The 24,773-nt window shown below is 35.6% G+C and overlaps 1 pseudogene across 1 annotated transcript; it reads left to right on the top strand.

Annotated features, from left to right (window-relative positions):
- Positions 1–2,214: 2,214 nt before the first annotated feature.
- LOC306667296 (tubulin alpha-1 chain-like) lies at positions 2,215–3,511 on the top strand (annotated as a pseudogene). The gene has a single exon. The product of its transcript is annotated as a tubulin alpha-1 chain-like (transcript).
- The last annotated feature ends 21,262 nt before the right edge of the window (positions 3,512–24,773 follow it).

The following is a 24,773-nucleotide window of genomic DNA, read 5'->3' as shown; positions in this document are numbered from 1 at the left end:
AAGCACAACTTGCTTAATTGGTAATCTTTAGCTAGAAAACATTAACAGAACAAAACTACCAAAGAGACATTTTCATTTATCAGTATACTGATATCAAATTGATTACTTAATGATAGTCTTGCTACTTTTTCATTATATATTTGAAGATACTAAGATTATGAAAGTATCCATCTTACAGTTTACCAGTTTTGGTTGAGAATTGGCTCCATCACTTTTATATAGACTTGTTGAGTTAGATACATGACACACAGTCTAAATGTGTTCAACCACACATCTTATTTAGAATTAGAAAAAAAAAACCCATATTATTATTATGTATTATATATCAACCAAAATATTTATAAAATACTTGCTTGCTAAACAAATATGTGACAATTTTAAAAATTCAGTAGATTTTTTGAAATTTACAACTAATAAGATACTTATTAGTTAATCAAAGGATTAACCAAGTACAAAGTCAACATTCAAAAATCAATATTCTACACACCAAGAAGATGAAACAGTAAAACTATATTCTCATATGCAGTCTGTTTCACATCCCTGTCATCAGAACACCTGACAAGAACAACTTAGGGGAGGAAAAGTTTATTTGGGTCTCAGGGTTTCAGTGGTCTTTGTCCATAGACAACCAACTCCATTGCTTTGGGTCCAACAGGCTGCAGTCCATAATGGAAGCATGAAAGTTGCTCAGCTCAAGGCAGGGTCTGAAGGCAGAGAATGAGAAAAGAGGGGAAGGGGCCACAGGAAAGAACAAAGCTTTTGGGGTACGTCCTCAGTAATCCACCTAATCTCCTCACCCCCCATCTGCCTATAATCACACAGTCAGTCCATTCAAAGTAGGATGGACCAATTAGTTTCCAGCACTCACAATTCAATCATTTCACTTCTAAATATTCCTGCATTATCTTAGGAGCTTTGGGAAACACCTGATACTCAAACCATAATGTGCAACAACAGCAATGATAATATGAACAACAAAACAAGTAACTGGGATAATCTCAAGAAGAATTACAAGGAAAATAGTTGATGGAAATTTAAAATTTTGTTTCCACAATCTTATAAATGTTGAGTGTGTATGAAATATTAGTTCTTGGTCTAATTTGTAGACTATATGAATTCAAATTAAATATTTAAAGACTGTTTCTTAAATATAACCATTAGTTTTAAAGTGGCTTCTAAAATAAATAACTACTGAGAATGTTTTGAAATACTAAAGCTTCTAGGAAACACTAAGCCTAGTAGAAATTATAATGTAAATTATCAAAATTAATTATACCATAACAGAAGTAGACATGACGGGCCATTAGAATAGAATGAAATCTTTGATAATAGATCATGGTCTGCAGAAAATTTATCAATGCCTTTGCTCCCAAAGACGTGTATGCCCTCATTCCTGGAGGGAATTAAGATGTTCATTCTCACATTGCAAAAGAGATTTTGCAGACCTAATTAAGATTATGAAACCTGAGATGGGAAAATCATCCTGGATTATCCAGTTATCACATGAGTCCTTAGAAGCAGAGAACCTTTTCTGACTTTGTAGATAAAAGAGATGCAATGATAGAAGGATAAGATCAAGGCAAACTGAGAAAAGTTTGACCCACAGTTGCTGATTTGGAGATGGAGGAAGCCAGTCATGAATCAAGAAATGCCAGATACTGGAAAAGGCCAGGAAACCAATTATTCCCTAGAGAATTCAGAAATGCACGCAAGTTGGCAGATACTTTGATGTCAGTTCAATGAGAACCACGTTGGACTTTTGCTTACAGAATATTAAGATGATAAATGTATGCTAATTCAATCCACTAAACTTGTGGTAATTTGCTATGGCAGCAATAGAAAATGAATGCACTGCAGTTTCCTATACTGTGTGGCAAACGTGTTGATGAATGTTACTGAGACAGTAAGTTAAATTATTCCTATCTCATACCTTCCAATGACCAAATCCAGATCAAATGTAAGATTGCACAAAAAGTAAATCATACTAATTAGAAAATAATATACAGGGTTATTTATTTACTCTTAGGATACATGTGTACATTAAAGGACAACAGCAATTGAAGAAGTGATAAAGGAGTAGAACAATAGCCCATAACCGTTATAATGCCTAGGCATTTTAAAACACTATGAGCGAGGAATTCCTGGTGTAGCTGGAGACTCATAACACATCTTCAGTCAAATCACTCTCCACAAGCTTTACCTATCCGTGCAGCCATGCGTGAGCACATCTCCATTCATGTGGGCCAGGCAGGATATGGATGGGCAATGTCTGCTGGGAGTTTTACTGCCTGGAGCACAACATCCAGCCTGATGGCACCATGCCCAGGAACAAGGCCCTGGGGAGTGGTAATGACTCCTTCAACACCTTCTTCAACGAGACAGGCTGGCAAGCATGTGCCCTGGACTGTCTTTGTGAACCTGGAACCTGCTGTCATAGATGAGGTAAGAACTGGCATTTATAGGCAGCCCTTTCACCCTGAGCAACTGACATCTGGCAAGGAAGATGTTGCAAACAACTATGCCCATGGTCACTACGCTGCGGGAAAGGAGATCATCAACCTGGTACTGGAGAGAATCCAAAAACTGACAGACCAGTGCACTGGACTCCAGGGATTCCTGATCTTCCATAGCTTTTGAGGTGGCAGTGGCTCAGGCTTTACCTCCCTGCAGATGGAGCAGCTTTCTATAGAGTACGACAGGAAGTCCAAGTTGGAATTTGCTAACCACTCAGAGCCCCAAGTGTCCACAGCAGTTGTAGAGTCTTATAATTCCATCTGACCACCCACACCACCCTGGAGCACTCAGATTGTGCCTTCATGGTGGACAATGAGGCCATTGATGATGTCTGCCACTGCAACGAGTACCCAACATACACCAACCTCAACTGGCTCATTGGCCAGATTGTGACCTCCATAACTGCCTCCCTGTGTTTTGATGGTACCCTCAACATGGACTTTATGGAATTCCAGACCAATATGGTGCCCTACCCCCACATCCACTTTCCCTAGGTGACCATCACCCATTGTTTCAGCTGAGAAAGCCTATCATGAGCAGTTCTCGGTGTCAGAGATCACCAGTATCTGCTCTGAACCCTCCAATCACTTGGTGGAGTGTGACCTTGCCACGGCAAGTGTGTAGCCTGCTGTGTGCTGTACCATGGAGAAGTGGTACCTAAAGATGTAAGAGCCACCACTGCCTCCATCAAGATCAAGTGCATCATTCAGTTTGTAGACTGGTGTCATACAGCCTTCAAGGTTGGCATCAACTACCAGTCCCCTACACTGGGGTCCAGAGTGGCCTAGCCAAGCTGCAGCATGCAGTGTGCATGCTAAGCCATACCACAGCCACCAGTGAGGCCTGGGACCACCTCAACCACAAGTTTGACCTGGTGTATGCCAAGTGGGTATTTGTGTACTATTGGTATGTAGGTGAGATCATGGAGGAAGGAGAGTTCTCCAAAGCCTAAGAGGACCTGGCTGCCCTGGAGAAGGATTATGAAGAAGTGGGCTAAGTGTCTGTGGATGATGAGGATGAGAGTGAGGCGTTCTCAGGCATCCTGGCACCTGCCACACCTGGAGTCTCATTTCCCTGTTTTTTATCTCTCATTTCACTGTCTCCCCAGTATCCTGCGAATACATTTATTGGCTCACATGAAAAAAAATAAAAATAAAAACACTATGAGTGAAAGTATAAAGCAAAAATTAAAACTAGGTTGACAATAACTTTAAATATGTATATATGCAAAAAAAGGGACATCATTTTTAAGAGAGCTTGTGTGAATCCATAAGCATTTCCAGTCTAACATGGTATTAGTCTTCTAGGACTGCCGTAATGAAGTACCAGAGACGGGGGGACCCAAACAACAGAAATTTCTTTCTCACAACCCAAGACACTAGAAGGCCACGATGAAGTTTTTGACAGATTGAGTTGCTCCAGAGCCCTCTGAATGATTTCAGAGGAGCTCCTCACTGTGTCCTCACATGCATAGACTTTATTCTGCATGCATTGAAAGAGAGAGACAGAAACGGACAGAGACAGAGAGAAAAAAAAATTTAGTTCAGTACTGCTTCTCTTCCTCTTGTAAGAACATAGATTAGGACCCTACCTTAATGACCTTATCTAATCTAAACATAATTACTCCATGAAATATACTATCTCCACATACACTGGGGATTAGGATTTTGACATGTGAAATTTACAGGACACAATTCAGTCATGATAGAGCTATATATTCAGTAATACCTAACTGTTTTCAAGAACATATAGGCTATATAAACATACTATGTGCATATATTTTAATAATCTAAAAAATAAATATCACAGAAATGATTCTTTAAAAATTAGTAGTATTTATAGGTGTTTAAGGCAACTGTGTAGTATTCCATATTCTTCTTTTTAAATGTCTGTACTTCCTAGATTTTATTCAGTAAGCATATCATTTAAAGGACATTGTCCCGTAAGACTTATTTGGTCCTTAATATGCTTAGGAAGCAGTTGTCAATCATCAGTCTATAGATTTTGTAAACTGCTGTGGCACTTTTAGAGTGAGACACCACCTGCTGCCTTCACCAACTATTGCCCAATTCCTAGAGCTGAAAAGCACATGAAATGGTATCAAAGCTGTTTTCCATGTGTAAGCATTATGGATTAAAATCCTTGTCTATGGATTATAATTATTAATTGCTTTCACCTATCTTTCTATTTCAAACATTGTGAGTTACTTCGATTTAGGTTTTTCTTTGTGCTCACCTTTAAATACAGTTTCATTTTCTTTAACTGGCAGGTTAAACACAGGTATTCATTAATATTAACAATTTTCTTGTTGTTTTTAGCATTATCTGTTGTCATTGTTTTGCTTGTAAGATTTTGTTTCATATAAACCTTCAAATACAGTGAATTTTTTTTTTTATTTTTGTCTGTCATTGCTTTAATGAAATATTCTAAGCCCTTTCTTTTTAAGTACTTTTTTTTGGCCTAAGATGTAAAGTATTATTGACTTATTCTTTTTCTGCCCTTCCCTCACCTTCATGTCTAATGTAATCAATAGTACCATTTTTCTCATTTACTTTTGTGCTTATGTCTCTACAGTTTGTTTTGTCAACTGTTATGTAAGAGACAGTCGATGAGATTATTCCACTGCTCATCCTTTTCCTCCTGTTCCTTGCCCCAAATCTCATTCTTACCATTTATGCTGTTTCTATGCTTGCCTATATATATAGTATTCTATTTAGTCACCCTTATGTTTAACCATTGTTTTGTCTTCAATTTGCAGTTAAATACTCTTAGGCATTCTGTATAAATGTCCTGCAGTGGGGTTTTTTTGTTTGTTTGTTTCTTTGGGTGAGGTTTATCACCTTGTTGTTTCCTAAAGAAGGGCCAGTGGGAACAATAGGCGATGAGTCCTTACATGCTAAAAACTCATTTTCACTACTTGACATAAAACAACACGGGGCTCATTTTCTTTCCTCGCATAATCATAGATGTTCTCTTCTATTTGATCATTTCTTGGAAATGTAGGAAAGAGATTCTGATCTAGGTTTGCCTACAGGTTCATCCTAAGCTCTGTATGGAAATTTTATCCTCAGAATATAAGAAACCATCTCTAATAGAAAAGTCACACACAAAAAACATGCCTCTGATGAGAACATTGCCCTACAGTCTGTTCTTCTCTTCAGAAATTGCTTTACACCTGCAAATAAACACTGCACAATACAAGTGTTCAGAGGATGTTAACTAAAATCAGGTTCAATCTCCTTCTATTTACATATTTAGCATGAAATCGCATTATCAAAAGTCTCATTTATTAAATTTTGACCATAAAATACAAATTCTGGTATTATTGTGATGCAAAATGTCTTTAAATAAAATTCAGCTGCCACGCAAATGTTCTTCTGCAGCAAATACACTATTTTTGTTACATTACGTATTCCAGTTAAAAATTAAAGATTTCTGTTAGGAACATCTGTTTATGTAGAAAAATCAACAAGCCAATTGACATCTACCCAAGAGTTTGAAAGAACTCAAGGGTAAAATTAGGAAACCACTGGCCAAAATGCACAAACTATCACTATAAACAAATATTGGGGAACTAGATTGTTTTTTAAATCAGATTTTCCTTATGCAACAAATTTTTTTAAAAAAATCACCCTTAAAACATTGTAATGTCTGGGTGCGGTGGCGCACACCTGTAATCCCAACAATTTGTGAAGCTGACACAGGGGGATCACAATTTTGAGGATGGCCTCAGCAACTTAACTACTTGCTTAATACAAGTCAGACTTCCAATATTTAAACATGCTGCTCAATATGGAGCCAATCAATTCTTTCATCTCTTTTCTTTTAGATTATGCATCCTGAAAACGTCTAATCCTTTCTCCTCTTACGTATAACGCCTGAATCACCTTTTAGGATTTCATGCCACATTCTCCCCATCTGTTTGGGAATGTTCTACATTTTGTTGAATACACAGTAGAGACCCCAAAACTTCTGAGACTTCGTCTAAGTAGATTCATTCTTTTCTTGAAGTTTGCCAAGTCCTGTTGAAGTGGAAACGGACACTAGATTTGGAAGAGAATTACTAAGAAGAGGGTGAACCTAATATCATAGCTGGCATTTACATATTGTATATTTAACTTTAAGAGAATAGGAAAAGCATAACAAAACTTCCAAAGCTTTACACTTGTAGTTTAGCACTATATTAATCAATAATCACCAAGTAGGGTTTATTTTAAGAGTCCAGTGATGCTTAAACTAAGAAATTTATCCCTTCAGGACAGAGGATAAATTAGATATATCTAGAGATACCAAAATATTCCATATACATCCAGAACAATTTCTAACGGTTCATAATAAACTAAAAATAGAAGGGTATTGCACTAGAATCTATCTCCAAGTGACTTGTAAACAGTCATTGGTGCTTTTTCTGATGGCATTTTTGTTAGATGAGAAAAAAAGATAAAAAATGTTAATACCACTTTCAAAATATACTTTCTGGGAAAACTGAACAATAATATAAAAAAAAAAACCAAGAAAATAATGTTCACTGAAGGAGATGATAAACTTACAACTATTTGCAGATGATGGAATTTTCTGCTGAGAAATCCCAAGAATATTAATAAAAATATAATGCATATTAAAAAGAAGCAAACAGCACATCATAGTTGCCATTTTATTAGTGAAAATAACTGCAAATGTAGGTTAAAATTTTAAGTATAATTTAATGCATCTGAAATCAAAATCTGTAAGGAAACAATAAATGTCAAAATAAAAAACAGACTTCTAACATGAAAATACTCAAAAAAGTCAGATTCATCAAAGAAATACCATTATTTAGTTTGGAGAATAAAAATAAAAATAATTATACACAGTGGAAATAAACAGAGACCACACAAATAAGAACCAGCAACGGTTACTTGTTTGGAGTTTGCTAGAGCAAAGGAGTCAGTCACTGTCACTTGCTTTTGGCCAAAATTTTAGGACAAGAGGAGGCATGGAAAGCTTTATTGTGGACAGAAGAAAGACTCAGGTGTACCCTGACTGGAAGCTGTTGTCATGGAGAGGGCACTCCAGGAAGTTAACTAGAAGCAGGATTTCTTTTGTGGTTGGTTAGGGGTACATATTTAGCTTTATTTGTTTGTCTCAAGTTGGAAGAAGGGTCAAAAATTACAGCAGCTCTCCATTATTTACCAAGTCCAGGTTGTTTGGGGCCAATTTGCTAAGAGCTATTGTTGGGCTTAGTAGACTGGTTGCTAGAAACAGTGGTCTGACCTGATACCTGTCTAAATTATAGATAGGAGGTTGGTTTCCAGGCTGGTTGCTGCAGCTCGTTGGGGATTTATTTAGATATAGATGGATACATATGGATATAGATATTGTTGGGGGCTGTGCCATGTTGGCGGAGCCGGGATGGCGCCTGATCACATCGGCAGCTAGGAGGTTAATAGACATAAGCACACTCAGGTGATTTTCTCGTCCACGCACCCAACGTATGTGCATGTGTTCTCCAGCACTAATTGCCTGCTCGGAGCCTCTCGCCTAATCTTTGCGAAAGAGGCTGGCACTGCTCTCCGCCTCCTGGAGGTGATATAAGCGTAGGCGGAGCGAGACAGAGACAGCAGCCATTAGAAGCAGTCAGAGAGAAGAAGACACGCCACAGCAGCCATTAGAAGCAGTAGCAGAAGACACGCGGCGCGGCAGTAGCCAGAGAAGAAGACACGCCACAGCAGCCATTAGAAGCAGCCAGAGGGAAAAACATGCAACAGCAGCCATTAGCAGAAAAGCCAGAAGAAAGAACACAGCAGCGATTAGGGGCAGCTGCGGAAGGCAGATCGCGAAACAGAGAACTGAGACACATCACTAGGTCACCTTAGGTGGATGTACTTTAAGGCCCTAGCAAGTTTCTCTCTTAAGCAAAGTCTCTTTCTCTCTGATAAGCAAAGTCTCTCTCTCTCCTCTCATTTCCTCTATCCTCTATAAACAAACAAGAAAGCAGTGCACTAAAGAGAAAGATAGAAGTGCCTCAGTTTCTGCTCCACCACCCATAAGACCCGTGCAAGTTGTTGCTGCAGGCGGTGACAAATATCCACGGATTTTGGAACCGCAAAGAGCCAGCGACAGATATAAATATAGATATAGATATAGATATATAGCTTTACACAGTATATATTGTCTGTCTCACTAGTTGCACAATATTTGGTCAGGAATAGGACACACATGCACTATCATCTATGGCACTGATCAATAACCTTGCCTGAAGACAATTTGACATTTTACATTGAAAATCTTAAAAACATGCATACATTTTGATGTGGTCATTTCACATGATATATTACACTAACAAAGTTATCAGTGATGCACATATAGAAATATTTATTGCAATCCTGTTTAATTACATTCAAGTAAAAATTGCCAATGGAGACTGGAAGATTGTTGATTTGATTAATCTGTAATGAAAATATTATTTTCTTACTAAAAATCATGTGATATAATTTATTGGCAAGATGATTCAAAAGAATGTCTATTAGTTTTATGAACAGTCTATAAAACAAGATATGCCATGTCTTTATAAATAAAACATGAAAGGAAAGCATGAAGGAGAGAGGGAAGAAGAAAGATCAAGATGAACTCTGGAAGCAAAGTTACATTCTGTGGGTCCTAATGGCTAAAATAGAGGTTTACTTTGCATTTCTCTAATTACTAGAGACGTTGAACACTTTTTCATATATTTATTAATCACCTGAGTGACTTCTTCTGTAAAGTGTCTGTCCAGTTCCTTGGCCCATTTATTGATTGGATTCTTTGTAATTTTGGTATGAAGTTTTATAAAGTTCTTTATAAATTTTGGAGATATGTACTCTATCTGAAGTGCATGTGGAAAAGATTTTCTCCCACTCTGTAGACTCTCTTTTCACATTATTTTTTTTTTTATTGTATCCTTTGCTGAGAAAAAAACTTTTCAGTTTGAGTCCATCCCGTTTATTGATCCTTGTTTTGATTTCTTATGCTTTTCAAGTCTTCTTAAGGAAATCTGATCCTAAGACAACATGATGAAGATTTGGGCCTACTTTGTTGTCTATTTGGTGCAGGGTCTCTGGTCTAATTTCCAAGTCCTTGATCCATTTTGAGTTTAGTTTTGTGCAGGATGAGAGATAGAGGTTTAATTTCATTTTATTTCATATGGATTTCCAGTTTTCCCAGCACCATTTGTTGAATATACTATCTTTTCTCCATTGTATGTTTTTGGCTTCTTTGGCTAGAACAAGGTAACTATAATTTGTGGGTTTGACCCTGTGTCTTCTATTGTGTACCATTGTTCTGCCTGTCTACTTTGGTGCCAATACCATGCTGTTTTTGTTACTATTGCTCTGTAGTATAGTTTAAGGTCTGGCATAAGAACACAAACAATAATAGGTGTTGGCGGATGTGGGGGAAAAGGCACACTTTTACATTGCTAGTAGAGTTGCAAATTGGTCCAGCCATTATGGAAAACCGTGTTGAGAATCCTCAGAAAACCTAAACCCACCTTTTGACCCTGTTATCCCACTCCTAGGTTTCTACCCAAAGGACTTAAAATTAGCATACTACAGTAACAGAGCCACATCAATTTTTATAGCAGTTCAATTCACAATAGCTAGATTGTGGAACCAACCTAGATACCCTACAACAGATGAATGGATAAAGAAATTGTGGCATATATACACAATGAAATATTATTCAGCCATAAAGAAGAATAACATTATGGCATTTGCAAATAAATGGATGGAATTGGAGAATATCATGCTAAGTGAAATAAGTCAATCCCAAAAAAACCAAAGGCTGAATGTTTTCCCTGATAAGTGGATGATGATATATAATGGGGGTGGGTGGGTGGAAATTGGGAGAAGAATGGGGTAACTTTGGATTATGTAGAAGGGAATAAAAGACAGGGGAGTATGAAAAATCGTGGAATGAGACAGACGTCATGTACATGTATGATTACATGAATGGTATGAATCTACATCATGTACAACCATAGAAACCAAATGATGTACCCCATTTGTGTACAATGAATCAAAATGCAGTCTGTAAAAAATAAATAAATGATTTTAAAAATTCAATACTAAAATAAATAGAGTTTTACTATTTAGCTGGCATTCCTCTAAGCATTTTTGCTGTACCCACTCATTTAATTTTCATTTTAACCTTATAAGGAAGGTTCTTATTTTATAGATGAGGAATCTCTGGCTTAGAGGATTTGAAAACTCGCCAGAATTACAGAATAAGTGCATGGTAGAGTTGGGATTTGGATCTCTGTTTTCTGACTCTAGATCCCTGCACTTAATTTCTCCCTTATGATTCTTAATTTTGACCAAATCTTCTGCAACTGTTTGTTAGTGTCATCCTTCTGTAGATGACAATTTTTGACTAAACATAAAATCTTTCATTTCAAATATATAGTGCTGATGCTCATTCCCTCTGTATTTCCAGCAAATATGTGTCTCTCTAGAAACACATTTTTAGATTGCTATACTGCCTAGAACATAAATAATGATAGTAAACACTGGAAAATTTATGGAATTTTGATTTAATAATTGTGTATGTGTTCAAATTTAAAGGACATCATTCCAGTACACAGTGAGTACTAAAATTTTGATAAATAATAAATAACGATTAGTAATGATAATAAATGACAATATTGTTGGATCTATTAATCAATAAAATGGTTAATGAACAGAGCAATGCCTATGGGATACCTATCACATTAAAATATAGCATATAATTGCTATTTGCATCTTCTGGTGATTTTTGAAACAAATTATTAAATATGCATATATAAAAAAGTCTATGCTTATTGAAAATATAAAAACAATAGCCACTTGTCCTTCACTTGTACTTTTGTACTGACATTAAAAAATGAGGGCTGACTAGGAATGTTATTTTCCCTGAATGCTAGTTTTATTTAAACGTAGATACTCTATGTGATGGTCTCAAGATGAAAAAAATAAATAAAAACCTTTTCCTCTGTTTTGCCATTAATACCAAACGATGACAATCTAAAGAAATATTACTGAGTTCTCTGGGGATGTGCAAAGTTTAGAAAAAATATGATAAAATAATCATCTTCAAAAAATGATAGCCATATTGTTTTAATCAGGTTTTTTGCCACTGTGACCAAAAGACCTGACAAGAACAATTTTGGAAAAGGAAAAAGTTATTTGAGGCTTATGGTCTTAGAGGTGTCAGTCCATAGATGGCCAATGCTGCTGCTTTCCTGTCCCCCGAAACACAGAAGAGTATGGTGGAAAGGTGTGAAGAAGGAAAGCATTTCAGAAATGACAATCAGAAAGCAGAAAGAGACTTCTTACCAGAGACAAAATATAAACCCCACAGGCACAATCCTGGTGACCCACTTCCTCCAGCCACATCTTACCTATTTACAGCTACCACCCAGTTAATCCTGTCAGTGGATTAACACACTGATTAAGACTTTCATAACCCAATCATTTCATCTCTGAATGTTCAAGAATTCTCATACATGAACTTTTGGGGGATACCTCATATCTAAACACATGCATTTTGGGAAGAAAGGAAAATATACATTCTCATATATTTTCATAACTATACTTTAAGTTTTGTGATCTCAATAGTCTATATCAGCTTACTAATTTAAATAGAATATTAATACTTTTATGAACCAGTATAATTTCCCTTAATTTGAAGAATATTTTTCTTAAATATACCTAAAGAAATTCCAGAGAATGAAATATCTAATTATGAGTGATTATACTATAGATATTATTAAATTATAAAAATGGAGTAATCTAATTTAAAATTGAAAGAGTTCTAGTAGAAACCAATATTAGAAAGTATCCAGTGAATTGCAGAAGTTTAAATATAAATACAAATTAACACTTCATAGAGATAATTGTATCTTACCTGCATAGGATTTTGGGGAAAAAGAAAGTTGGATTTTAAAATTAATCTTAAAATAAACAAGTCAATGATGGTAGAAATAGAAAACAACTAATTTCAATTATATAATATTTTCCAGAGTGGGTTACTGTGAATCTCAGTCATAAACATATATGAGCACCTAGCTTCCATCCCCTTCAGGTAGAAATTCCATTTCCAACTTGTGAGTGTGCTCCAGTTATAAGGATCACATGGTACCAGAAAATAGAGACAGACAAATTATAGTTTTCAAAAGTTTTGATAAAAAGTGAAACAAAAATTTTTGTGAAGCAATAAATATTTCACTGGAGTTGTTAGAATCCATTAATATTGTGAATTTTCTAGTATTAAAAATTGCAATAAACCTAAGCAATATAATGCTAGTGAATATTTGCACAGGTGATACAACCAGGCTGCCTGTGGTATACTTCATATTTGTGTAACCTTTAATTCATAAAATCCTCTGAGCATTGATTTTTCTCACCTACAAATATGTTACCTTCCTTTCTGGATAATTATATGAATTAAATGAGTTCATATATCTAAACATCTTATAAATATTACCAGTTTAAAGACTAATAACCCAAGTGTATGTTAGCACCATCATTATGGAAATCAACTTTTGAAGAAATTGTTTAAATAAGTGTCATATTTGGGTTCTGAAATGTCTCCCAAAGGCTCATATGTTGAAGGCTTTGTCCCCAGCTGGTGATGATATTGGGAATTGGTAGAAACTTGAGGAGGTGGCACCTGGGTGGAAGAGGTTGGGTCACTGGAGGCATGACTTGGAAGATCTACTTTTTTTTTTCTCTTGCCAGTAGCCAGAGGCCCTGGCCACTGCTTCTCTTGTCTTCCTCTGTCTCCTAGCCACCTTGAGGAAAACAACTCAGTTACATCATACGCTCTCTACCATGATTTTTCTGCTTCTCCAAATACCCAAACAATAGGTTCAAATGTCCATGAATTGAAATTTCTGAAACTGTAATCCAACATAAATCTTCCCTCCTTTCAGTTCTTTTCTCAGGTATTTTGCCAGAAGGGTAATATAATGTAATGATATAAATAATGTTAAGTATGTAAAAGCTATACTATTTTATCATTTTATTTCATTTTATTAACTATACCAAAATGAAAAAAATTTCAACCTATGATCCATATATGCAATGCAAATGACCTACTAAAGGTTCGTGACTCACAGTTTTGAAATCATATCTCATACAGAATTATATTTCTCCCACCCTACACCACAGCGATACCTTGATATCCTTTGGCAGTGTGCTTCCTCTGGATAAAGGAATATTTATTGAGGAAACCCCTGGACTTCACGTTCAATCAGTTGACCTGATTTCCTCACTGCCTAATTCCTCATGTAATAAAATAATGTAATAAAATAATGTTGTATCTCATTTCCCTCACCTAGAGGGAAAGGGCCATTATTTTTCTTCCTACTTCACATAATCACCACCCACCACGTGTTTACAAGGGCCATATTAAATGCTCTTCTTGGGATTTGGCTTTCATGAAACAGACCTTTTCAGTTCGGTGCAAAGATACCAAGGCAAGTAATTATAAAGTGGTCAAACTTCTAGAAGAGAGGTTATAAGAAAACACATACAGTAGCTGTAAAATAACCTTCTCAAAAAATACCTTCCACATTACACTTTATAAATGAATCTGTTGAAACCTGATAGGCACAGTCTTGGAATCTGAGTCATGGCCAAAGCCAGGCACAATGCCAGAAAGAAGATGCAGTTATAAAAGAATACAGTTAGCATGGTTATCGAAATCCCAAGGTGGAAGAGAGCAGGGTGAAGACGCAAACTTCCAGTTAATAGCAGCAATGTGCTAAAAATTGTGCTGGAATTTTTAGCACAATGTGCACTAAATCATGTGCTAGAATAAATTAATTAATATTTTAAAAAATGTGAGATCCTACATAAAATCCTCATGTTAAGTGATGGCTGGGCTTAGGTGAAGGCTAAAATAAATTACCTGGAGAGTTCACCCTTAGGATCTATCCTATGAAAATCTGGCCAGAAGTGTGGATCACCATTTTTCAAATTGTGGTTTGAAAGAACTGTATTCACATAAGAGGCTCCTGGAGAGAAGGAGCCAGATTCCATGATAAAATAAGTTGGGAAATACTGCATTATATCACCTTTGGAAATGACAATGCATTGAAGAAAGCGATGCCTCTGAGAATTTTTTAAATGAAGAATGCTAACCCTATTTGGCCCCATAGCATTACAGACAATGACCTTAGACATAGTTTAAAGTTTTAACCTTTGAAATCTTTCGACCTACTTTTAAATAAAGGTACCTAATTTTCACTCAATGAACTATCAGTAAAATAAATTATAAGCATACACGTAAGAACCATGAAAACTTCAAAACATGAAGGTACTGAGAAAGTTTTATAACTATAACAAATACTTGTTTATATATGTGAATATATAGATACTGTAAACTATAGAACTAAAACTGATTCTACTGTGTACTGAAATTAAGAATATCTAAAATTCCCCTGTGCCAGGAAGGAGGAAATCATTCAATGTAATATTACATAATACTTAACTCATTAAATTTTTACTTTATTAGTTTTTATTTTAATTAACTTTTGATGTTATTTATCTTTAATAGGAAGTTAATAGAGCTGGTTATTTTCCCCTGGAAAACAAAATTTACAGAAACTTTGTGTGGTTTACACATCCAAATAACAAAACATTATCTATCATAAGAATTAATTTAATATAATCTAGATATAGCTAGGTAAATAAGATATGAAAGATTAACTATGTCACCAGTCATTGATAGAATTTCTCTCCATTCTCAGTTAACAAAATTTATGGAGTGACCAAATCTTTGCAGTACTCAGAAGTGTGCAAGACAATAGGGGAGTCCATATTTATTTTTCTGGAATTCCTTCACATCTCCTTTTTCTTAGGCATGTAACTATCCTAGGAAGGAGATGAGATTTTCAAATATTCAATTCATACTCTCTCTCTTTCTCTCTTTTTCTCTCTCTCTCAGTAATTGTGAGAAAGCAAGAAGAAATGAACTTTAAAATACCTAACACTAAATTTCATTTCTTCCACACAGGTACAAAAAACTATTTCACATATACTTTAGGTCCTCAGATGCATGGAAATTTCTTAAAATTTGTTCTTCATAGTTATACATGACAGTAGAATGTATTTAGGCAAATTAAATATACATGGAATACAACTTATTCTAGTTAGGATCCCACTCTTGTGGTTTTACATGATGCAGATTTATCCTGGTCATGTGTTCAAATACAAGGCTGGGAAAGTTAGGTCGGATGAATTCTATGATCTTCCCTACTCCCATTCCCTCTCCCATCCCTTCCTTTCCCTTTCTCTAATCCAATGGATTTCTATTATTCCCTCCCCAACCTCCATTGCTTTGGGTTAGAATTCACAAATCAGAGAGAATATTTGGCCTTTAGATTTTTGGGACAGGTTTATTTCACTTAGCATGACATTCTCTAGTTCCACCCATTTACTGGCAAATGCCATTATTTCATTCTTCTTTATGACCAAGTAATATTCCGTTGGGTTGATATACCACATTTTCTTTATTCATCCTTCTTTTGAAGGACACATACGTTGTTTTCATAGCTTGGCTATTGTGAATTAAGCTTCTTTAAACATTGATGTGACCGAGTCACTGTTTATGGAAATTTTTAATTTGTGGATACTTCTTACCTGGTAGCAACTCAGCAGTCTATTATCTCTATTCATCAATGTCTTGAAATTGAAGAAAAATACAAAGAAAAATAGCTCTCTGCTCTTCTGACAATTTTTATTTTCATTTGTTTAGATTTATAATTTTAAAAGGTGTTTATTTAAATTAATTGGAATACATTTGAATTGTCTTTTTAGGCTATAATTTCAACAGAAATGCAACATGAGAAACAGAATTCCGCATCAAAGTTGGATCTCAGTTTGAAGCACACAGTTCCAAATATTAATTTGTCAGTTTAAACATTTTACATCAGACTCTACATTGCATGTCATTAATAGATTAGAAACTCTTCAGGGTTAGAGAGAACATGGCCACCAGTTTTCTGGGACTTTTTCCACAGTGTAAAACACATGCTCTACTATTGATGACCAACAGATGTTTTCTTTTCTTTTCAAAAAATTATTATTATTTGTTGTTTTTAGTTGTGTATGACAGTAGGGTGTATTTTGACATATTACACATACATGGAGTGCAACCCATTACAATTTTGATCCCATTATTGTGGTTGAACATGATGTGGAGTTATAATGGTCATGTATTCATATATGAGTAAAGGAATGTTATGTCCAATTCACTCTACTGTCCTTCCTGTTCCCATTCCCCCCTCCCTTCTTCCCTTCCCTTTATTCCCTTTTATCTAACCCAATGAACTTCAATACTCCCCTACCCTTCTTTGTTATGGATTAGCATTCACATATCAGAGAGAACATTGGGCCTTTGGTTTTTTGGGACTGGCTTATTTCACTCAGCATGATATTCTCCAGTTCCATACATTTACCAGCAAATGCTATTCATTATTATTTATGACTGAGTAATATTCTATTGTGTATATATGTCACATTTTCTTTATCCATTCACCTGTTGAAGGGCACATAGTTTGGTTAAATAGCTTGGCTATTGTGAATTTAGCTACTATAAACATTGATGTGGCTCTATCACTGTAGTATGCAATACAGTTATCTCATACTAGACAAAGGTGCTATAATCATACATTGGAGAAAAGATAGCCTCTTCAACAAATGGTGCTGGGAAACTGGAAATCCAGATGTAGTACATTGAAATTGAACCCCTATATCGCACCCTGAACAAAACTCAGCTCAATGTGGATCAAGGACCTTGGCATTAGACCAGAGACCCTGTGCCAATTGGAAGAAAAAGTAGCCCCAACTCTGCATCATGTTGGCTCAGGAATGGACTTCCTCACTAAGACTCCTAAAGCCCAAGAATTAAAATCAAGAATCAGTAAATGGGATCGCATCAAACTAACAACTTCTTAACAGTAAAGGAAATAATCAAGAACATGAATAGAGAGCCTACAGAAAAGGAGAAAATCTGTAACACCTGCACCTCAGGTTACTCTTCAGGATATACAGAGAACTCAATAAGTTTAAAACCAACAAAAACAAATAACCCAATAAATAAACGGGCAAAAGAACTGAACAGGCATTTCACAGAAGAAAAAATAGATATGGTCAAAAAATACATGAAAAAATGTTCAACATATCTAGCAATTAAAGAAATGCAAATTAAAACTACACTGAGATTCCATCTCACTCCAGTCATAATGGCAATTATCAAGAATACAAGTAATAATAAATTTTGGCAAGGATGTAGAGAATAGCATACACTCATACATTGCTGGTGGAACTGCAAATTGGTGCAACCTCTCTGGAAGGCAGTATGGAGATTCCTCAGGAAACTTGGAACGGAACCACCATTGGACCCAGCTATCCCACTCCTCTGATATTTTTTTAATTTGCCATTAACATGGAAGGATACCTGAGAAAATTGTCTTCCACTACTCTTCTTTCTTCCAATAAAAATGTTGTATATTGAACATTTTTTCATATATCCATTGATTGCTTGTAGACCTTCTTCTGTGAAGTGTCTGCTCATTTCCTTAGCCCATTTGTTGATTGGGTTATTTGTATTCTTGGTGTAAAGTTTTTTGAGTTCTTTATAGATTCTGGAAATTAGCGTTCTATCTGAAGTATGAGTGGTAAAGATATTCTCCACTCTGTAGGCTCTCTCTTCACATTACTGATAGTTTCTTTTGCTGAGAGAAAGCTATTTAGTTTGAATCTATCCCAGTTATCGATTCTTGCTTTTATTTCTTGTGCTATGGGAGTCCTGTTGAGGAAGTCTGATCCTAAGCCATCATGATGAAGATTTGGACCTACCTTTTCTTCTATAAGGGGCAGGGTCTCTGGTCTGATTCCAAGGCCCTTGATCCATTATGAGTTGAGTTGTTTTTTTTTTTTTTTTAATTCATTTTTATTGTAAACAAATGGGACACATGTTGTTTCTCTGTTTGTACATGAAGTAGAGTCATACCATTTGTGTAATCATACATTTACATAGGGTAATGATGTTTGACTCATTCTGCTATTTTTCCTTCTCCCCACCTCTTCCACCCCTCTTTTTTCTCTATGGAGTCCCTCCTTCCTCCATTCTTGCCATCCTCCCACCCCCCTTAAGTTTCATCATCCGCTTATCAGTGAGATCATTTTTCCTTTGGTTTTTTTGAGATTGGCTTATCTCACTTAGCATGATATTCTCCAATTTCATTCATTTGCCTGCAAATGCCATAATTTTATTCTTCTTTATGACTGAGTAATAGTCTATTGTATTTATATACACCACAGTTTATTTATCCATTCATCCATTGAAGAGCATCTAGGTTGGTTGCACAATATAGCTATTGTGAATTGAGCAACTATGAACATTGATGTGGCTGCATCTTTGTAGTATTCTGCTTTTAAGTTCTTTGGGTATAGCCCGAGGAGTGGGATAGCTGGGTCAAATGGTGGTTCCATTCCAAGCTTTCTAGACTTTTTTTTTTTTTTTCCGGTGCTGGGAATCGAACCCAGAGCCTTGTGCTTGCAAGGCAAGCACTCTACCTACTGAGCTATATTCCCAGCCCTCCATTCCAAGCTTTCTAAGGAATCTCCACACTGCTTTCCAGAGTGGCTGCACTAATATGTAACCCCACCAGCAATGTATGAGTGTAACTTTTTTCCCCACATCCTCTCAAACACCTATTGCTGCTTGTATTCTTGACAATCGCCATTCTAATTGGGGTGAGATTGAATCTTAGGGTAGTTTTGATTTGCATTTCTCTTATTACTAGAGATGTTGAACATTTTTTCATATATCTGTTGATTGCTTGTACATCTCCTTCTGTGAAGTGTCTGTTCATTTCCTTAGCCCATTTGTTGATTGGGTTATTTGTATTCTTCGTGTAGAGTTTTCTGAGTTCTTTGTATATTCTAGAAATTAGTGTTCTATCTGAAGTATGAGTGGCAAAGATTTTCTACCACTCTGTAGGCTCTCTCTTCTCATTGCTGATAGTTTTCTTTGCTGAGAGAAAGCTATTTAGTTTGAATCTGTCCCAGTTGTTGATTCTTGCTTTTATTTCATGTGCTATGGGAGTCCTGTTAAGAAAGTCTGATCCTAAGCCAACATGTTGAAGTTTGGGACCTACTTTTTCTTCTATAAGATGCAGGGTCTCTGGTCTGATTCCAAGGTCCTTGATCCATTGTGAGTTGATTTTTGTGCAGGGTGAGAGATAGGGGTTTAGTTTCATTCTACTGCATATGGATTTCCAGTTTTCCCAGCACCATTTGTCAAACAGGTTATTTTTTCTCCATTGTATGTTTTTGGCACCTTTGTCTAGTATGAGACAACTGTATTTATTTGGGTTTGTCTCTGAGTCCTCTATTCTTTACCATTGATCTACCTGTCTATTTTGGTGCCAGTACCATGCCGTTTTTGTTACTATTACTCTGTGGTATATTTGGAGTTCTGGTATTGTGATATCCCCTGCTTCATTTTTCCTGTTAAGGGTTGCTTTAGCTATTCTTAATCTAGTAATAAGAGAAATGCAAATCAAAACTACCCTAAGATTTCATCTCACCCCAATTAGAATAGCAACTATCAAGAATACAAGCAAAATAGGTATTGGAGAGGATATGGGGGAAAAGGTACACTCATATATTGCTGGTGGGGTTGCATATTAGTGCAGCCACTCTGGAAAGCAGTGTGGAGATTCCTTAGAAAGCTTGGAATGGAACCACCATTTGACCCAGCTATCCCACTCCTCGGGCTATACCGAAAGAACATAAAAGCAGAATACTACAGTGATGTAATCATATCAATGTTCATAGATGCTCAATTCACAATATCTAAATTGTGGAACCAACCTAGATGCCCTTCAATTGATGAATGGTTAAATAAACTGTGGTATATTTACACCATGGAATATTACTTAGCCTTAAAGAAGAATAAAATTATGGCATTTGCAGGCAAATGGATGAAATTGGAGAATGTCATACTAAGTGAGATAAGCTAATCCCAAAAACCCAAAGGCCGAATGATTTCTCTGATAAGCAGATTATGATACCTAATGTGGGGTGGGAGGTGGGCAAGAATGGAGAAAGGATGGATTGTATAGAGGAAAGAGGAGTGGGAGGGGTCGGGGGAAGGGAAAAATAACATATTGAAACAAACATCATTACCCTATGTACACATATGGTTACACAAATGGTATGACACTTCTTCATGTACAGCCAGAGAAATAAGTTTTACCCCATTTGCTTACAATAAACCAAAATAAATAAATTTTAAAAATGTTGTATGTATGTCTGTGTTGCCTTCAGTGATAGAAGTCAGAATGCATCCTTTCTATAATAATAAGAATTAATCTTCTCTGCCAAGGACTTCACTTTGAACTAAAGTGTAAATCAACATTGATCAAAAATAATTGAATTCCAAGAGGTGAGGTAGTTTTGCAAAACTACTTCCTTGCTCTAAATAAGTTTAAGTTCCACTGACAGAAGAAATTAATTTAGGGCATGGTGGTATACACAGATGAAGAGATGTCAATTACGTGAAGACATCACAAACATTCACAAGAATGGTCAGAGAAACACCATTTTAATTTTCAAAAACAAATAATTAAAAGATAGATTTTGAAAACAACATATCAACAAGATTTGGTGTTAAGATATGTCGTGAACTCTTCAAAACAGTGTCCGTGAAAACCAAAGAACAAACAAGTAACTTCAGAAGAGGTGTATTACTTCCCTTTGTGTGTGTTGGGGGGCTGGGGAGTTAGATTTAGACTAATACATCAAAAAATGAAAAAAATAGTACATTCAAATTTTAGCAAAGTATTCCATATGATTCTTTAAATAAGAGATAGGATTAGGTTGAATAACCATTTTCAAAGAAGTGAGTTAATAAGATAATTTTCTTAGAAAAGGCATCTTTTAGCATTTTACAAGGACCCAGTTCTCAGGAGTTCTGCCATTCGTTATTAAGCAGAGAGTTATCAGATGACTGCTATATGTCAATCAAAATATAAACACCTAGGAACAAAGGACTTGTCATCAACTGGAGGATAAAACATTTTTAAGTGGAGGGCAAGTTTTTGTTAACCACGGGCATGATGTGGTAGATTAGTTCACTAGAACTGTTTTATCTTGCACTGAACTTTTGTACCTTTGGAACAATAACTCCTCATTTTTCACTTGCCCCAGGCCCAGGAAACTGCCATTCTACTCTCTGTCTCTGTGAGAGGGACTATTTTAGACACGCCTCATAGAACTAGAAGCATATCACGTTGGTCTTTCTGTAACTGACAAATTTCATTTACATAATGTCCAGGCTAATTCACATTGTCACATATAACAGAATTTTGATCCTTTTGAATACTGAATAGTATTCAGTTGCATGTATATACCATTTTTTTAATCCTTTCATTTCTTCATGGACATTTAGGTTGTTTACATACCATGGTTATTGTAAATAGTGAAGCAAAGAACATGCAGCTATCTCATCAAGACCCTGCTTCCAATTCTTTTGGATATGCATCCAGGTGGAATTGCTGGCTCATGTTGTTTTCCATAACAGTTATACCATTTCACATTCCCATCAACAGTGTATTAGAGTTCCAATTTCCCCACACCCCTGCCAACTGTAATCTCTTGATTTTTGTTTTGCTTTTTTATTTATTTATTTTTTTTATTTTTTGGTAGTGCTCAGCCTAATAGCTATGAGAAAAATGCTTCATTGGGGTTTTAGTTTATATTGCTCTGATGATTAGTGATTTTGCACCTATTTTCAAATATCTGTGATCCTTCATGTGTCTCAACTGGAAAATTTGCTATTCAAGTCCTCTGTTCATTTTATAATCAGGTGTCAGTTATTGTTATTGACTTTATTTATTATTTTTAAAATTTATCTTTTAATGTTTTATAGACTGCATTTTGATTCATTGTACACAAATGGGGTACATCATTTTGTTTCTATGGTTGTGCACAATGTAGACTCACACCACTTGTGCAATCATCCGTACACAGAGCAAAGGTGTCTGTCTCATTCCACCATTTTTCATACCCCCTCCCTCCCGCTTCCCTCCACACAGCTCAAAGTTCCCATATTCTTTATGATTTTCTTACATATTTTAAGTACTAAGTTTTATTCAGTTATATTGCTCATATTTTCTTCAATAGATTGATATTTTATTCCATTGTATTTTTTTCCAAACATTGAATAAAGGAATTTAAAAAGACACAAATAAATGTAAAGATATCTTTTATCCACGAATAAAAGGAGTTTCATATTGTTAAAATGTTCACATGCTGAAAATGATCTTTAGATCCAAGGAAATCTCCATCAAAATGCCAATGATACATCTCACAGGAATGAAAAATAATCAAATAATTCAAATGGTACTACAAAAAAAAAAAAAAATCCCCCAATAGTCAAAGTAATACTGTAATCAAATAATAATGTGAGAGAAATTATGGTTTCTAAAAAATATACATAAATGTATTAAAATGTTATAAAATTGTAGTAATTAAATTACACAGGATGGGGCTGCATTTGTGGCTTAGTGGTAGAGCACTTGCCTGGTATGTTCCAGGCTCTGGGATTGGTCTCCAGAACTTCACATAAACACTCAAAAGTATGACTCTTCTCCTGTTCCAAAGTTTCTCAAGTTTTTGCTTCCATTGTCCATAAATGTCTCCCAATGACTCACCCTGCCCAGAAGCAGAAGTAAGCTGGTGAAAGAAACAAGGAAGTGAGTACGTAGGATTGATGATCCTTCCACACACCCAAGGCAGAAATTTGAATTTTTCTCTAAGGAGTTTGACCTTTATCTACAGATGTTTGAGAATGTGTTAATTTTCCTAAGATACTGAATGGAAGCTTAAGATTTGTGTTTTAAGCAGATCACAGTTCAACTGGAATGTGGATAGTGAAACTGAAGGAAGACTGGAATCAGAGAAACCATCTAGGAGATTTCTGCTCTGTATGGAAAAGAAGGGGGACTCAGGTGCTGTAATGATACCACTAACATGGTCAGGAGGAGACTAGACTGAAGACAGGAGGTTCGGGTTTGAAAATTACCAAGTTCAATGTGTTCCAAAGTGAACTTGCGTAGTAGAGAGTCTGTGGCTTACAAGTGGTCAGAAAGAAATGTTTATTTTTGAAAGCTATCAGTGAATATGAATAACAGTTTGAAGCCATGGGCGTGGTTGGGCTCTTTAGAGTGAAAAGAGAAATATAATGTCAAGATGCCCCCAGAATTATAGCCTAACTAGTGAAAAAAAAAAAAATCAAGTAATAAACTTCTCCATAACATTTTGTAAAAACACACCTTATATGGATCAATGGGCACAGAGCAATGAAGGAGAACTAAGTGATTTGTGAAGTGCTCTCTTTTGTCCATTTAGTGCCACTAATGTGGAGTGAGCTAAGTAAAAGCAGGAAGCCCAAAAAAGCGGATAAAGTCCCAACCTTTTTAAACAGACAGACTGGACATCAAATATGAAGGGTGTAAAACATCCATCCTAAAAATTGATTCCTCTCTGAATCATGTTTTAATACCATTCAACATGAATGTCTGTAGAAATGAATTAGAGAAGGCTGGGCTTTCTCTTAAGGTACTAAATGTGTTCTATGGATATTGAAATATTTTAACCTATAACTTAGAGGGCAAATTAGTGCAAAGCCAAGAATTTCACCCAATAAAGAGATTTATATATTAAACATACTTATTTTAGTCATATATATTTACATTGTTAACATATATGCACATGTCTGGACACCATTAAAGAATAATAACAACTGCCTGGAACAGTAAAGTACTAATTTGAAATGCTGCACAGTAATATGAATCAAATATATGATATATACAAAAAGTTATAAAGGCAATATTTCTTCATTGTAAAACATTTTAAATATCACATACAGGTAACACCTAAAAATATTTTTGGGAAAAAAAAAAAAAAAAAAACAATGAAAGTTGTATATTTACAACAGTGAAAACCAAAAATTTATCTTATTACTTGATGAATTGCAGAACATTTCAAAAATAAAGAGAAATCACTGGTCAAAGAAAATACCCTTCATATCAAGGCAATTTTAAAATACACTAGATGCAAGTTATTTATACACACTCACCCGTACATATATTTTAAGAACGATGCAATATCTTCAAAGCAATCACAAAATCAGCCTTTAGCTTAGTCCTCATCTGCATTTTAATGATTTCAAAATATAGAGACATT

Source organism: Sciurus vulgaris, assembly GCF_902686455.1.
Source record: "Sciurus vulgaris genome assembly, chromosome: 8".
NCBI lineage: Eukaryota > Metazoa > Chordata > Mammalia > Rodentia > Sciuridae > Sciurus > Sciurus vulgaris.
This window is presented reverse-complemented; position numbering and strand designations above follow the sequence as displayed.